General features: G+C 40.9%; 1 long non-coding RNA gene across 2 annotated transcripts in view; it reads left to right on the top strand.

The window, feature by feature from the left end:
• The window catches only part of LOC128112195 (uncharacterized), a 49,481-nt gene extending 42,880 nt beyond the window's left edge, over positions 1-6,601 (top strand). For both annotated transcript variants that reach the window (XR_008218909.1, XR_008218908.1), the window contains exon 3: positions 3,063-6,601. This is a non-coding gene — a long non-coding RNA (uncharacterized LOC128112195). The remainder of the gene's footprint in view (positions 1-3,062) is intronic.
• The last annotated feature ends 8,422 nt before the right edge of the window (positions 6,602-15,023 follow it).

Here is a 15,023-nt window from a genome sequence, read left to right as displayed (position 1 = left end):
TTACCTTATGCTTATCTTGTTAGCTCTTATAACTTAATTTAACCTGTTTCTCTTGGAGTTTTTTACCTTTCATTCTGTATGTCCTACTTTTCCTGTTTCTTCTGTGTCTGGCTGGTTGGCCATGGGCATCTCCCTCTTTTTCTCTCGTGATCTCTCCTCTCTTTTCTTGAGACTATATTCCTTCTCCTATTTATTCTTTCTGCCTGCCAGCCCCGCCTATCCCTCCTCTGCTTAGCTATTGGCCTTCCAGCTTTTTATTAGACCAATCAGGTACCTTAGTTAGGCAAGTTAAAACAGCAACACATCTATATATAATTAAACAAATGCAACATACACAAATGTAACACATCTTTACATCATTGAACAAATGAAGCATAAATAAATGTAACACACCTTTACATAGTTAAAGTAATATTCCACAACATAAACAAATTAACACATCTTTATGTAGTTAAGTATTCCACAACATTTCTCCCTTTTTGTCTAAATAAAAGGAAGGATTTAATTTTAACACAGTAAGACTGTATACAATAAAAAACAATTATCAAGTAAGAATTACATTTACAATACCCAGTCCATTTGTATTTGGCAAGTTCAGAGAAAATACTTTATTATTTATCCTACCTTGGTGAGTTCAAAGTTTTGTACCTAACTTACCTTCTATCATCTAAGGAAAACTGTAACTGTAACTATCTAGTTATCAACTACATTAAAGACCCCAGAAGGATATAATACTACCTGAGTAAACAGGAAATGTAGTGCAGACTACCTTTAAAACTATAGAAATGACAGAGACATTTGACTTCCTGGACAGTCACTCAAGTTTTCTCTGTAATATTGGGGCATCCATCTTCAGCCTCTAGCCCTAAAATATTTGGCAGACTTTTCTATGAAGCAAGAATTTTGAAGGACTCTCCCTCCTTGTCTTGGCCAAGTTCAGCAGTTTTTTCCCCTTTGTGTCCTGCTTGTCCAGTTAGTTCAGCATACTGTCAGCAGTCAAGGCAAGGGCAATTTCTTGCCCAAATGGCTAGCTTTGCCACAATGAAAGCAAACTCCATATGGAGGTTCTTCAGTGTCCATCATCCTTTCTGGAATAAATTGGTGCTTCTAGGATCAGACAGACATGTCTCACTGTTATGAAAAGCCTTAGGTTACTGACCATCTTAAATGCCGTATTCCATAAGTCTCTGAAGCATTTGAAGATCACATATCTATCTAAAATATTTCTGTTTAAGCTTGAAATACCTAACATGACTACTAGTTTGATTATTATAGATGACTAACTACTAACCTGCATTTCTTAATTATACATATATTTTAAAATGAGCTTCATAAGCACAATACCCCAAAAAAGAGTAGAAACATGAAATATAACAAAAATATCTTTAAATTTGTGTCAGTATAGCAAAATCCACACCAATGTAAAATATTTGAGGTTAATAGTTATCTTATTATTCTCTATTCCTATACACCCCTAAATGATGACAGACATCCATAAACCAAATGAGCAAAACACACCCACCCCACATTTTAGGAATGTGGGTATTATGTATTCTAGACTGCTTCCTGTTGTCTGGGGATGACGGAATTTTTACAGGACCCTGAGAAAATTGAGATAATGGTCAAGTTCTGGGAAAACTAGTTGTAACATTTGTTATCCAGTCTCAGAACTGTTCCCATGCAGAGGGATCAGCATATGTCACCTGTCTTATAGTTTTTCTTGGTTTAATTCTTTATATCTATAGCCAAAACTTTCAGGAAACTCTCCTGATCAAATCTGATCTCTATTAACCTTGAAGGAATCCACAGCTGTGGTGGCATTGTGCTCCCCAAAATATTGTGTACCTTAATAAATTTATCTGGGGTCAGAGAACAGAAAAGCCACAAGAAACTTAGGCTAGAAAATGTTAGCACATGCCTTTAATCCTAGCATTTCAGAGACAGAAATCCCTCTGGACCTCTATGAGTTCAAGGCTGCATTGGAAACAGCCAGGCATGGTGACTCATGCCTTTAATCCCAGAAAGCAGCCTTTAATCCCAGGGAGTGGTGGTAGAAAGCAGAAAGGTTTATAAGGCGTGAGGACCAGAAACTGGAAGCATTTGCCTGGTTAAGCATTTTGGCTGGTTAAGCATTTGGCTGGTTAAGCTTTTAGGTTTTGAGCAGCAGTTCAGCTGAGAGCCATTTGGATATGAGGACTCAGAGGCTTCCAGTCTGAGGAAACAAGACCAGCCGAGAAGTTGGCCAGATGAGGTTAGCTGTGGCTTGTTTTGTCTCTCTGACCATCCAGCATTTCTCCCCAACAACTGGCCCCAGGTTTGATTTTATTAATAAGAACTTTTAAGACTCATGCTACATCTGGTGCCCAACGTGGGGCAAGAGTTTCCACCTAAAAACTGAGAAAAAATTCTAAAATGGAGCTAAAACCAGTTTCTAATTGTCTCTTTCAAATGAGCAGCAGCTGCCGGTTTGAGATACTTGTGGGTTCCTGGTGTATGGCGGGAATGAGGCATCTGCAAGTGGCACATTAAGCTGCGTGGTAGATTTAGCCTTTGCTAGTACAAAACAAAAAAAGAGGTTTTTGGGCTACATGCGGCTTGGATAAAAGCATAGACCCACAATAGCTCCCAGAGCTGGCAGTAAATGTAAATGTTGGGAAGCTGAGGTGGGTGGAGCCAGCAGCCACAGCTGCTGCAGTTTAAAGCAATAGATTCACAATAAGACAGATTCAGATGTAATAGTTTACAATGTGTGTAAAATATACGTAGGCTTGAAAGAGACAAAAAAGGTGGTATATACAGTTATATAAACAAATACATAGTTTTAAAAAATAAAGTCTTTAAAGAGACAGTAAAATTAATATAAAAAATAAGCCACATAAAGATGAATATTACACAGAGAATCTGGATTGTGTTGTCTTTGGGATTTTTAACTGCAGAAAAACATTTGATCATAAAAGATGTTGAGTTAAACCAATATGTATATTTTAAAGATACCTTGACTTCAAAATTTGGATATAAGGATATGTTGCATTGGAAAAGAATCTCTGCTTTTGTTCCCACAGAAAGCCAAAGGCTATGGATTTGTTCCAGATTAAGATACATCAGGTTTGACCAGCCAAGACCCCCTGAAAGGTTTCTGATGACACCATGGCCCAGATGATCCAACATCCAGAATGGTTTGAAGGCAACTGGCTCAGACAATACAGCTTCATGGACTATTCCATAATCCTAAAATTTTCTTTGTGTCCCCATAAGATACAGTGACCCCCTCCAGCAGGAAGTAGTAAGAGAAGCTACGCCCAAATTCCCAAATCATATGTAATTTTACTTTGTTAAGGTTAAAACCTTCCTTTTGAAAAAAAAAAGAAAAGGGGAAGTGTTGTGGGATGGTCTGTATGTCAAGTGTGTTGCTGATTGGTCAATAAATAAAACACTGATTGGCCATTGACTAGGCAGGAAGTATAGGCGGGACAAGGAGGAGAATAAAGCTGGGAAGTGGAAGGCTGAGTCAGAGAGACACTGCTAGCCGCCACCATGACAAACAGCATGTGAAGATGCCGGTAAGCCACGAGCCATGTGGCAAGGTATAGATTAATGGAAATGGATTAATTTAAGCTGTAAGAACAGTTAGCAAGAAGCCTGCCAGGGCCATACAGTTTGTAAGCAATATAAGTCTCTGTGTTTACTTGGTTGGGTCTGAGTGGCTGTGGGACTGGCAGGTGAGAGAGATTTGTCCTGACTGTGGGCCAGGCAGGAAAACTCTAGCTACACACAGCCTTTTGTTTCCAAGCATAACTCTCCTCTAGTGCAATACATTTCCTGGATTCCATTCTAAAGTTAAGACATTCCTAAAGTATCTAGGCTAGTTTAATTCAGAAGTCCCTGTTACAATCCAGTGTCTCTCAGCAGCTGTCATTCACTCATCAGCATTCAAAAAATTCGAAGTCAACACAACACCATACAGGATCCAGACTCCCTGTATATTTCCCATCTTTACATGGCTTATTCTTTTTTATATTACTTTCCACTTTCTTTAAAGACTTTACTTAATTGTTTTTAAACTGTTTATTTTTTTCTACAATCATTTTTGCATTTACAACACACATTTTTAAACACACTATAACCTGTTTATAGGTTTTTTTTTTTTTTTTTCAATCTGGATCTGTCTTTACTGCATGTGTCTATCCTTTTCCAACTGTGTTAACCAAACCTTAACATGCTGAACAGTAGCTAGGCCCTCATTAGCTCAGCCCTAAATGGGATGCCTCTATCAAATCCCTCCCCTCAGGGCTCAGGGAATCCCATGGAAGAGGATGCAGAAAGAGTGTAGGGGCCAGAGGGGATGAAGGATACCAAGGAATCAAGGAATAGCAGTATTGATGCACACATAAACTCACAGAGACTGAAGCAATATGCACAAGGCCTGCACGGGTCTGTGCCAGATGGCATGGCAGAGCTGATAGAAGTGTACACATGTTCCCATTCCAAACCTAGAACGTATCTCCAGTGACAACCACTTATAAAAGAAAAATTAGTTTTCTCCAAGGGAACCTGGCTAGGGAAACAAACTACTCTTAAGGGTTAGGCTGCATGCCCAGCAGTACATGGTCAGCAGAAAATGAAGTATCTATGGAGGTTCCTTGTCTCATAACATTGTGTCAGGCTTTTCCTTTTGTTTTCTCCCTTCTTATTTCTCATTTTTATTCCTTTGCACATTTATTTTGGCTTCCAGTTTAGTGTTTTTGGATTGAGGGGGCAAATGAGTGGGTACATCTCTCAGGTGATTTTCCTTCTGTTTATTTGTTTTGTCCTATTCTGATGCACTAGTCTTTGGTATATTGTATTTTATATATGTATATATTACTAAATACATAAACACAACCTGTCCAGTCTGTATAATATGAACATTTTTCTTTTTCAAATACACCTCTCTCTTAACATCAGTGCTATTCCAATTAACCTGGCATAGTTATATAGAAATAGCTATGTAAAAGAGAAGACATAAGATTTTTCATTAGGAGACAATCTCATAAATTCTAGACTGGCCTCAAACTAATGACAATTGTCTTGATTTGGACTTTGAGTGCTGGGATTATAGGTAGGAGCTACCCCACTCAGTTTAAGATTCTTTATCGTTGTTTTTGTTTGTTTGCTTTTTGTTTATTTTTGAGATTGTAATTTAATTGCAGTTCCCTCATTCTGCTCCCTCCAAATATTCCTGTACACCCCTCCCTCCTCTTTTTCATATGCATGGCCTCTTTTTTCCACTAATGTATGAAAAAAATGAAAAAATGTATGCATGTATGTATTTGTATATACATATATATTCCTGAATCTAACCTCTTGATTACAAATGTTATGTGAATGTATGTTTTCAGGGCTGATCATTTGGCACTGTATGACCAATTGATATGCTCTTTCCTGGAAAGGGCAATGGCTAATGTCTTCTGTTCACTTGAAAAACTATTTTATGCAGGATTACAATTAAAAGTACTTTTGAGTTGCCAACACCCTCCCCCCACTTTTCATAAAATAAATGAAAAAGAATGTTTAATGTTTTTGCTAAATGTAGTCTGCTGGAATAAAAAAAAATTGTATTTTTAAATTATATCTACCAGGAAATAATTTCACATAGGAAAATATTCCAAATTGAGTTTCTGGACTCTTAGGACTATAATTTCAATTGGCTAGTATCCTCAATGTTCTGGAACCACATTTTTCAACTATTTAAGTTTTGAGTTTTGACAAATAAGCATTAGCAGGTGTGATCAATTTTAAAGAACCATATGGCAACTGAGTAGTGTTCAAGTTACAGATGAGTAACAGCAAATGAATTAAATAATCACTCCATAAAACAACCATGTTCAATTTTATTTTTCCATTTTGTGATGAAGGTAATTTCTAACTCTCTTTGATGCTCTAGCAGCTTTGCTTTGTGCAAATCTTGAAGGTCTCACAAACATAACTAGATAAGAGATAATGAAATTTTACTCTGATCTCTCTCCCAGTCTACCTTTTTTTGTGTGAAAATCTTAAGTAATTTTATTTATTTTTATATTGTATGCAATCTTTTTGTTACAAAGTAAGAAATTCCAATGCTTTTAACAAAATCACATTCTGTAGCAATAAAAATCTTTTAAATAGAGACAAAACTGTAAACAGCTTCCAAAAATTAAGAGAAACTGATGATAATTCTTGGTTTTGTTGATGTATTCATGTGCAGGGAGAAGTGTGAGTCTCACCACTTTCTAACATTGTAAATACCTAGAAAGCATGTACACCTCTTTTCAAACATAAATCCAATAATACAAAATAAAACACAAATAAAATTTGATTGCTTTCCATTTTGAATGCTTGTTATTTCTGATATTTTTATGCTGAATATCTGATCTCTAAAGTAATAATATTATCTGATAAAATAAAACTGCAAAAGAATCAATATTTATTTTGTTGACTTAATCAACATACAATTTCTTATTGATGCACAAGCAGCCTGTTTATATTCTTGCAAGATCACAGGGAAAAATATAATGCTGATATTTCAAGAGCATAATTATAAAATCATTCTCTGTGTTAGTTTTAGAAAGTAAAATAATTTCACATCTGCCAGCCTTTATGATTGAATGAGCTATTGTTGCCTGGGATTTATTTTGAAAGAAATAAAGTTTATAGCAAATACTTATGTGTATGTGTATGTGTATGTATATGTGTATGTGTGAGGATATATAATGAATGTATGTGTGTTCTGAGCACATGTAATTATGTGTGGGAATGTAGTATCTACAGGATAACATTGGGTTTCTTGCTCTATTAGTCTCTGTCTTATTCACTTGAGGCAGGGTTTCTCACTGAATCTGGAGTGAGTTTGGCATGCATACAGCAAGTCCAGAGAGCATCCTGTCTCTGAATGGTGCTTTCAGCACAAGGGACAGAGGTACGCATGAGGTAGTGGGTTTTTTTGTTGTTGTTTTTTGTTTGTTTGTTTTTTGTTTTTTATTTTTACGTGAGTAACTGAGATCTGACCTTGGGTTCTCTTTCTTTTGCATTAAGCATCCTTATCCACTGAGCCATCTCTCCAGCCTTACAAAAATACTTTAAAGGATATATTTTTGAAAAGTTGAAGCAGGTATTTTATGAGGTTAGAGACGTGGTTTAGTATAATTCATATTTGGATGACTATCTTTACCACCTGTGAATAAGATTTGACTTCAGAGCTTACATAATTTAAAAGTTTGTGAGAACTGGAGTTCAAACACTTCCGTTTGCACAGGTGATACACAAGCAAACCACTCACGCTTCCTTGATATTTACCTTGTTATTTGGTCTGAACCAAACTCTTCTCTTTTGCCTATGTGTCTTCCACCTTAAAATATGAGGTAACACATTTTAAAGCTAGTACAACTTCTTTTCTTAAAGTGGAAAAATGAAGGAATTCACTGCATGGCATTTTATTCTTGACACAAGAATGCTATAGTTCAATTCACCATCACCCCAGGAGGCAGGCTCAGAACAGTGTGAGCTGTGAGCTTCCTACCCTCAAAGCTGGAAATACCCAGCTGTTGCTCTGCAGGTGGTCTGGAAATTATACTTTCAGATAGCATGTCTGGCTGTGATGAATAAGAAGTTAGATTCTGAGGACTTATAATTATTTGATATTTTCTTGTGCCCACTCACTATGATCCCCCGCAGCAGGTGGATAGGGCTGCATCTTACCTTCTTTCAGCACTGTGTTCAAAAGTCCCATGTGACTCAGAAATTTATCCCCATAGTTTCTCCCATTAGTGGACTGAGAAAATCCTTGTTGAGCTCCTACAAGTAAAAAAGGATTAAGACATATGAAGATGCGAAGTTTTTTATTATTTAGCTCATTTGGTCTGTTTAAAATATTCCACATGGAAAAATTAAAATATTGGCTATTTTTGTCTTTAAAGAAGAACCTATCATTACCTCATTTTTTAGACCTCCCCCTTTTCATCCAATTCATGACAAACAATTATAACTAGCTGGCATTTACTGATCATTTCCAATGTGTCAGGTATTATTTATTTGTGGCACTGTTTACCATGCAAGAGAAAACAAGAGGTACAACAAAACCCACTATAAGAGTTTTTATTAGGGGAGAGTAAAGGGGGAGCGTAGAACAGACCTAATAGAAATGAACAATCTGGAAAAAGGGGTGGGGGAATGGGTGGAATCTGCTTTTATAGGTCCGCCCTCCCCCCCATCATGCACATATGGGCTTATGTAGATATGCCATGCATGTGTGCAGATTATGTGATCATGTAGCTCATGGATTACATAGGACACAAGGCCCTGGGATGACTAAGCATTCTGCCTGACTGATGGACAGCTCATGCATAGTCATGTAGCTGGGGGGTGGGGAGAAGGTTGGTGACTGGAAATTATAACATTCCACACATCTTGTTTTCATAAAAAATAAGAGGTTGGGATGTCAGGTGAATGGGAATGGGGGTGCTGTGTCTCCTGGAACTGCTTCCAGCTGACTCGGTGGCTGTCGGTTACTTTTTGGGGGTAGGGAAGGGGGCTTTTTGAGGTAGCCAGACAATCCAAGGTCACTGACTGTCTCCTGCTGTTCTGGGCCTTGTGGAATTGTCCATTGCAGCTTGGATCTGGCTGTTTGGATCTGACAAGCTGAAGTGGATCTGACCTGTTCAGGTAGATCCAAGCTGGCTCTGGAGCTCAGAAGAATTTTTAAGTTCATGAAGGAGACAAATGTTAACTATATTGAGAAGCAACCATAGGGAATTTTAAATCTTGAGCTGGTATAATGTTTAGTACTCTGCTATCAAAATTTTATTGGTTAGTGTTAGCCAGAGAGAGAAAAAGAAAGAAATCTGGAACATGCTTTATTATTATTATTTTTTAAATTATTATCAATTATGCTTTTTATCTTCATCTGAGACAAACCTTAAGCCACCTGTTTCCTTTATTATTTTAGCATCCAGGACACATAAGTGATCAATTGCTGAGGGCATTTAATGGTAATGGATTGTTATATTAAAGTCTTTTTTTATTAAATATTTTTATTTCATAATTAATTTAATTTTACATATCAGCCACGGATTCCCCTGTCCTCCCTCCTCCCACCCCCAGCCTTCTCCACCAAACCACCCCCCATTCCCACCTCCTCCAAGGCAAGGTCTCCCTTGGAGAGTCAGCCCAACCTGGTAGATTCAGTTGAGGAAGGTCCAGTCCCCTCTTCCCTGCACCTAGGCTGAGCAAAGTGTCTCAGCATAGGCCCTAGGTTCCAAAAAGCCAGCTCATACACTAAGGACAGGTCCCAGTCCCACTGCCTGGGGGACTCCTAAACAGTTTAAAATCATCAACTGTCTCACTTATCCAGAGGGCCTGATCCAGTTCCATGGGGGCTCCTCAGCTATTGGCTCACAGTTCATGTGTTTCCACCAGTTTGGCTATTTGTCCCTGTGCTTTTTCCAATCATGGTCTCAATATCTTTTGTTCATATAATCCCTCCTCTCTCTCGCCAACTGGACTCCTGGAGGTCCACCTGGGACTTGGCCATGGATCTCTGCATCTGCTTCCATCAGTCACAGGATGAGGGTTCTATCATGACAGTTAGGGTGTTCAGCCATCCAGTCACCAGAGTAGGTCAGCTCAGGCATTCTCTCGACCATTGTCAGTAGTCTATTGTGGAGGTATCTTTGTGGAATTCTGGGGACCTTTCTAGCACTCTGCTTCTTCCTATTCCCATGGGGTCTTCATTTATCATAGTATCTCTTTCTTTGTTTTCCCACTCTGTTCCTGATCCAGCTGGGACCTCCCACCCCACTAAGCTCCCTTTCCCCTGACCCTTGCCCTGCATTACCCCCACCCCCATCCCCACCCCCAGTTTGCTCATGTAGATCTCATCCATTTCTCTGTCACTGGGTGATTCTTGTGTCTTTCTCCCCCCATTTTTCTTTATTAAGAAATTTTCTACTCACTCCACATACTATACACAGATCCCCCTCCTCCCTCCTCCCACCCCCAGCCCTCTTTCCTAAGCCACTCTGCATCCCCACATCTCCCAAATCGAGGTCTCCCATGGGGAGTCAGCAGAGCCCAGTACACTGAGCCTAGGCAGGTACAAGTCCCTTCCCACTGCACCAAGGCTGCGCAAGGCACCACACCACATGCACTGGATTCCAGAAGCCTGCCCATAGACCAGGGACAGATCCCGATCCCCTTGCCTGGGTGTCCCCCAAACAGTTCGAGCCAAACAACTGTCTTCCGTATCCAGAGGGCCTAGTCCAGTCCCATGGGGGCTCCACAGCCACCAGTCCACAGTTCATGGGCTTCCACTAGTGTGGCCGGTCATCTCTGCACATCCTCCCATCATGATCTCGCAGTATCTCTCCTCTCTCTCATCAACTGGATTCCCGGAGCTCAGCCTGGTGCCTGGCCGTGGATCTCTGTATCTGCCTCCATCAGTCACTGGACAAAGGCTCTATGATGACAGTTAGATAATTTGCTAGGCTGGTCACCAGAGTAGACCAGTCCAGGCACCCTCTGGACCACTGCCAGCAGACCAGGTGGGGTCAACCTTATGGATTCCTGAGAGCCTCCCCAGCACCCTGCCTCTTCCTATTCCCATGATGTCCTCATCTATCATGGTATCTTCCTCCCTGCCCTCCCACTCTGTCCCTGTTCCAGCTCTACCCTCCCATTTCCCTATGTTCTCATCCCCCACTCCTCGCCCTCTGCCATCCCCCCATACCCAGTCCACTCATGTAAATCTCATCCACTTCTCCTTCACAGGATCATCCATGTGTCCCTCCTAGAGTCTTTTCCTGTTAGCTAGCCTCTCTGGAGTTGTGGGTTGCAGTCTGGCCATCTCTTCTCTCCCATTTAGTATCCACTTATGAGTGAGTACATACTATGTTTGTCCTTCTGAGTCTGGGTTACCTCACTCAAGATGATATTTTCTAGTTCCATCCATTTGCCTGCAAATTTCATGATATCATTGTTTTTTACTGCTGAGTAGTACTCCATTGTGTATATGTGCCATATTTTCTTCTTCACAGAATGGGAAAAGATCTTCACCAACCCCACATCTGACAGAGGGCTAATCTCCAAAATATATAAAGAACTCAAAAAGCTAGACATCAAAATATTGAACAATCCAATTAAAAAATGTGCTGCAGAGCCTAACAGAGAATTCTCAACAGAAGAATCTCAAATGGCTGAAAGGCATTTAAGGAACTGTTCAATATCCTTAGTCATCAGGGAAATGCAAATCAAAATAACTCTGAGACACCATCTTACACCCCTCAGAATGGCTAAGATCAAAAACACTGCAGACAGCTTATGTTGGAGAGGATGTGGAGCAAGAGGAACATTCCTTCAATGTTGGTGGGAATGCAAACTTGTACAGCCACTCTGGAAATCAGTATGGCAGTTTCTCAGAAAATTGGGAATAAGCCTTTCTCAAGACCCAGCTATATCACTCTTGGGCATATACCCAAGGAACGCTCAAACTTACCACAAGGACACATACTCAACTATGTTCATATCAGCATTATTTGTAATAGCAAGAACCTGTAAACAACCTAGATGCCCCTCAACTGAAGAATGGATAAAGAAAATATGGCACATATACACAATGGAATACTACTCAGCAGTAAAAAACAATGATATCCTGTGTCTTTCTTAGGGTCCTCTTTATTAGGTTAATCATCAGGGAAACGCAAATCAAAACGACTCTGAGATACACTCCTCAGAATGGCTAAGATAAAAAACACTGAAGACAGCTTATGCTGGAGAAGATGTGGATCAAGGGGAACACTCCTACACTGTTGGTAGGAATGCAAACTTGTAAAGCCACTTTGGAAATCAATATGGTGCTTTCTTAGAAAACTGGGAATCAACCTCTCTCAAGACCCAGGTATACCACTCTTGGGCATATACCCAAGGAATGCTCAATCATACCACAAGGACACATGCTCAACTATGTTCATAGCAGCATTATTTGTAATAGCCAGAACCTGGAAACAACCTAGATGCCCTTCAACTGAAGAATGGATAAATAAAACGTGGTACATATACACAATGGAGTACTACTCAGCAGAGAAAAACAATGACATCATGAGGTTTGCAGGCAAATGGATAGAACTAGTAAATATCGTCCTGAGTGAGGTAACCCAGACTCAGAAAGACAAAAATGGTATGTACTCACTCATAGGTGGATACTAGATGTGAAGCAAAGGATAATCAGACTGCAACTCATAATTCCAGGGAGGCTACCTAAAGTCTTTTTTTTTTTTTTTTTTTTTTTTTTTTTTTTTTTTGCAGAGTCCAGACTCTTTTGAGTCTGGGGATGTGAATACTTATGGACCATCACTGTTTCTTACCACCTCGGTATATTTTGATGGTCCTTGATGGAGGAGCAAATGAAATAGAAGCTCCTATTTTTTTTTAAGCAAAAAAAAAAATCTCTTCCCCTTAGGGGCACAGGGCAAGTTGGCACAACCAAAAGTGTGTGGGTGAGAGGGATACTCCTGAAAATACAATTAAGTGGTGGGGTTTGGTGAGGTAGGTAAGGCTGTCCCACTACCCCAACAATAGGGAGATGAGGAGAGAGGGGACCCCAAAACTCCCTCAGGATTGAGTAAGTGATTCCAGTGTCCAAAAAGAAAGGAAATGGATCACCCTGATATTGTAATGGTTACCTTAGGTTCCCAGTAAGAGATGACTGTTGTCAGGACAGGACCTGAGTACCTTCAGTTTTCCATTGCCAAGCCTAGGAGATCAGCTGGAGGGTGATCTTCGTTTGATGTCCCCATGCCACGAGGTGCATGGGGGCAGTCAGCTGACCAGTGTCCCTCTTGGTGGCATTTTGGACAAGGCTCAGATGGCCCACATGGGGCAGGGCAGGCACGAGCCCAATGGTTTTCTCTACCACATTTAAAACAGGGACCTGGAGGCCTTCTGGTGGCCGGCTGGATAGCCTGTGCCAGCCTTTGGCAGTCTTGTTTGCAGGCTTTCCCGTCTCTCCCATGGTACACCTTAAAAGTCACCACTAAGACTTCTGCCTGTAGGGTCAGGGGCCCTTTCTCCAGACGCTTAAGTTTGGCCCTCATGTCAGGGAAGCTCTGTGAGATGAAGTGGGTCATAAGGAGCTGTCTGCCCGCTGGGCTTTCCGGATCTGGACTCATATATTGTAAGAGAGCCTTTGTAAGTCATTCTAGAACACGAGACAGGTTCTCCTACCTATCTTGAATTATGACTTTTAGCTTTTCATAGTTTACTAGTTTGAGGGCAGCCTTATGAAGGCCTGTGAGGAGGCAGGTTGTAAAGCAATCCCTAGCTGAAAAGCCACCTAAGGTATGATAATCCCAATGTGGGTACTGATCGGGAACTGCCTCCGCTCTGGGAAGATGGGCTGTATTAGTCTGGTGGACCTCATATGCATGTATTCTAGCTTGTTCCCAAGCTCATCTGCACTCCTCAGGAAGTAGGTTATTAGCTAGGATTATGCATATATCATGAAAGGTGACACTATAGGGTTGAGTAATATATTGGAATTGCTTAATGAAGGAAGTACAAGAACCTAGATTTTTCTCTATTTGAGAAAGTTCTGCCAATGAGAAAGGGACATGTACCTTAACCAGTCCATCCACCCTGGCTACCTCTTGCAAAGGGACAATGGCCGCTGGGTTGGCCTGACTGGGGTGGGGTTCCTTAGCAGCTCAAGAATGCATAACATGAGGAATAAAGGTGGGAGGCAGAGTCAGGCGGTTGGAGCGGCCCGGTGTTGGAGAGGAGGAAGGAGCTAGAGGAGCCAAAGGAGCAGGCACTCGAGGAGCAGGAGTGGGAGGTAGGTAGGATAGACGGAGGTTCATTAGCAGGGTCCAGAGCCATAGTGAGAGATTCCTCAGGTTCTGGTTGTATAGCTAGAAGCACGTGGGCAGGAGAATAGGAATCAAGGAGAGAGGGTTTGGAGTTGAGATAGAAAAAAAGTAGATGTAGGGTAACTCTTTCCATTTGCCCATTCAATGGCAGAAGTTAGAAAATTCCCATAAAATATCGGGTCTAGCGAGCCATTAGGTGGCCATTTTTTATTGTTATCTAAGGGATACTTAGGCCATTTTTTAGTGCAAAGGTAAACTTAGAAGTCTTTAAGTAAGGCATTAGAGGGTTTCTAAAAGACATCCCAGAGGAGATGTGGATTGGAAGTCTTTTTTACCATGGCTGCGGCAGAGAGAAAAAAATAACAAAGAATACATGTTATCCAAGGGCTAAAATCTCAGGCATCCCAGAGATCCAGTGAGGATTGGCGATTGGCACAAGTCACTCAGCACTTTGTCAAGCAAGAAGAGTGAGGGCCGGGGCAGTGTAGCCCGAGGATGAGGGTCCAACAGACAAGAAACGAGTGAGAACAATATTTCAGTCTGCAGTCGTGGGCAATGGCTAAGAATTATAGCATGTGATGGGGGCCGACCATAGCTGATGAAGGCCATGGATGGGGTTCCCCCAATCCCAAGGACACCAGAAGGATGCCAGATGATCAACAGTCATTCCTATGGGTCCAGGGGACTGTTTATGCTGGCTGGTAAAGGGAAAACTCACCAAATGAAGCAGCCGGTGTTGTGCAGAGTGATCCAGTGACCAGGCAAATGGAAAGTGGGAAGTGGTAATGAATGATCCTTGGTCCGGGCACAGGGCACCGGGAGAACCTGCTTTGTCACGAGGCACCAATGTCATTTATTTGCAGCACTCTTTACCATGTGAGAGAAAACACGAGGTTCAACAAAACCCACGACAAGAGTTTTTATTAGGGGAGGGTAAAAAGGGAACGTGCGATAGGCCTAGAAACGAATGGTGTAGAAAAAGGGGCAGGGAAATGGATTGAATCTGCTTTTATAGGTCCCCCCAGCATGTGCATATGGGCTTACATAGCTATGCCACACAAGTGCATAGATTACATGATCATGATGTGCTCAGATTATGTGATCATGTAACACACAGATTACATAGGACGCAAGGCCCTGGGATGACTAAGC

Source organism: Peromyscus californicus, unplaced genomic scaffold (assembly GCF_007827085.1).
Source record: "Peromyscus californicus insignis strain IS unplaced genomic scaffold, ASM782708v3 Scaffold_16__1_contigs__length_79575227, whole genome shotgun sequence".
In the NCBI taxonomy this organism is placed as follows: Eukaryota; Metazoa; Chordata; class Mammalia; order Rodentia; family Cricetidae; genus Peromyscus; species Peromyscus californicus.
Note: the sequence above shows the minus strand (reverse complement) of the source record. Positions and strands in the feature narration are given on the sequence as shown.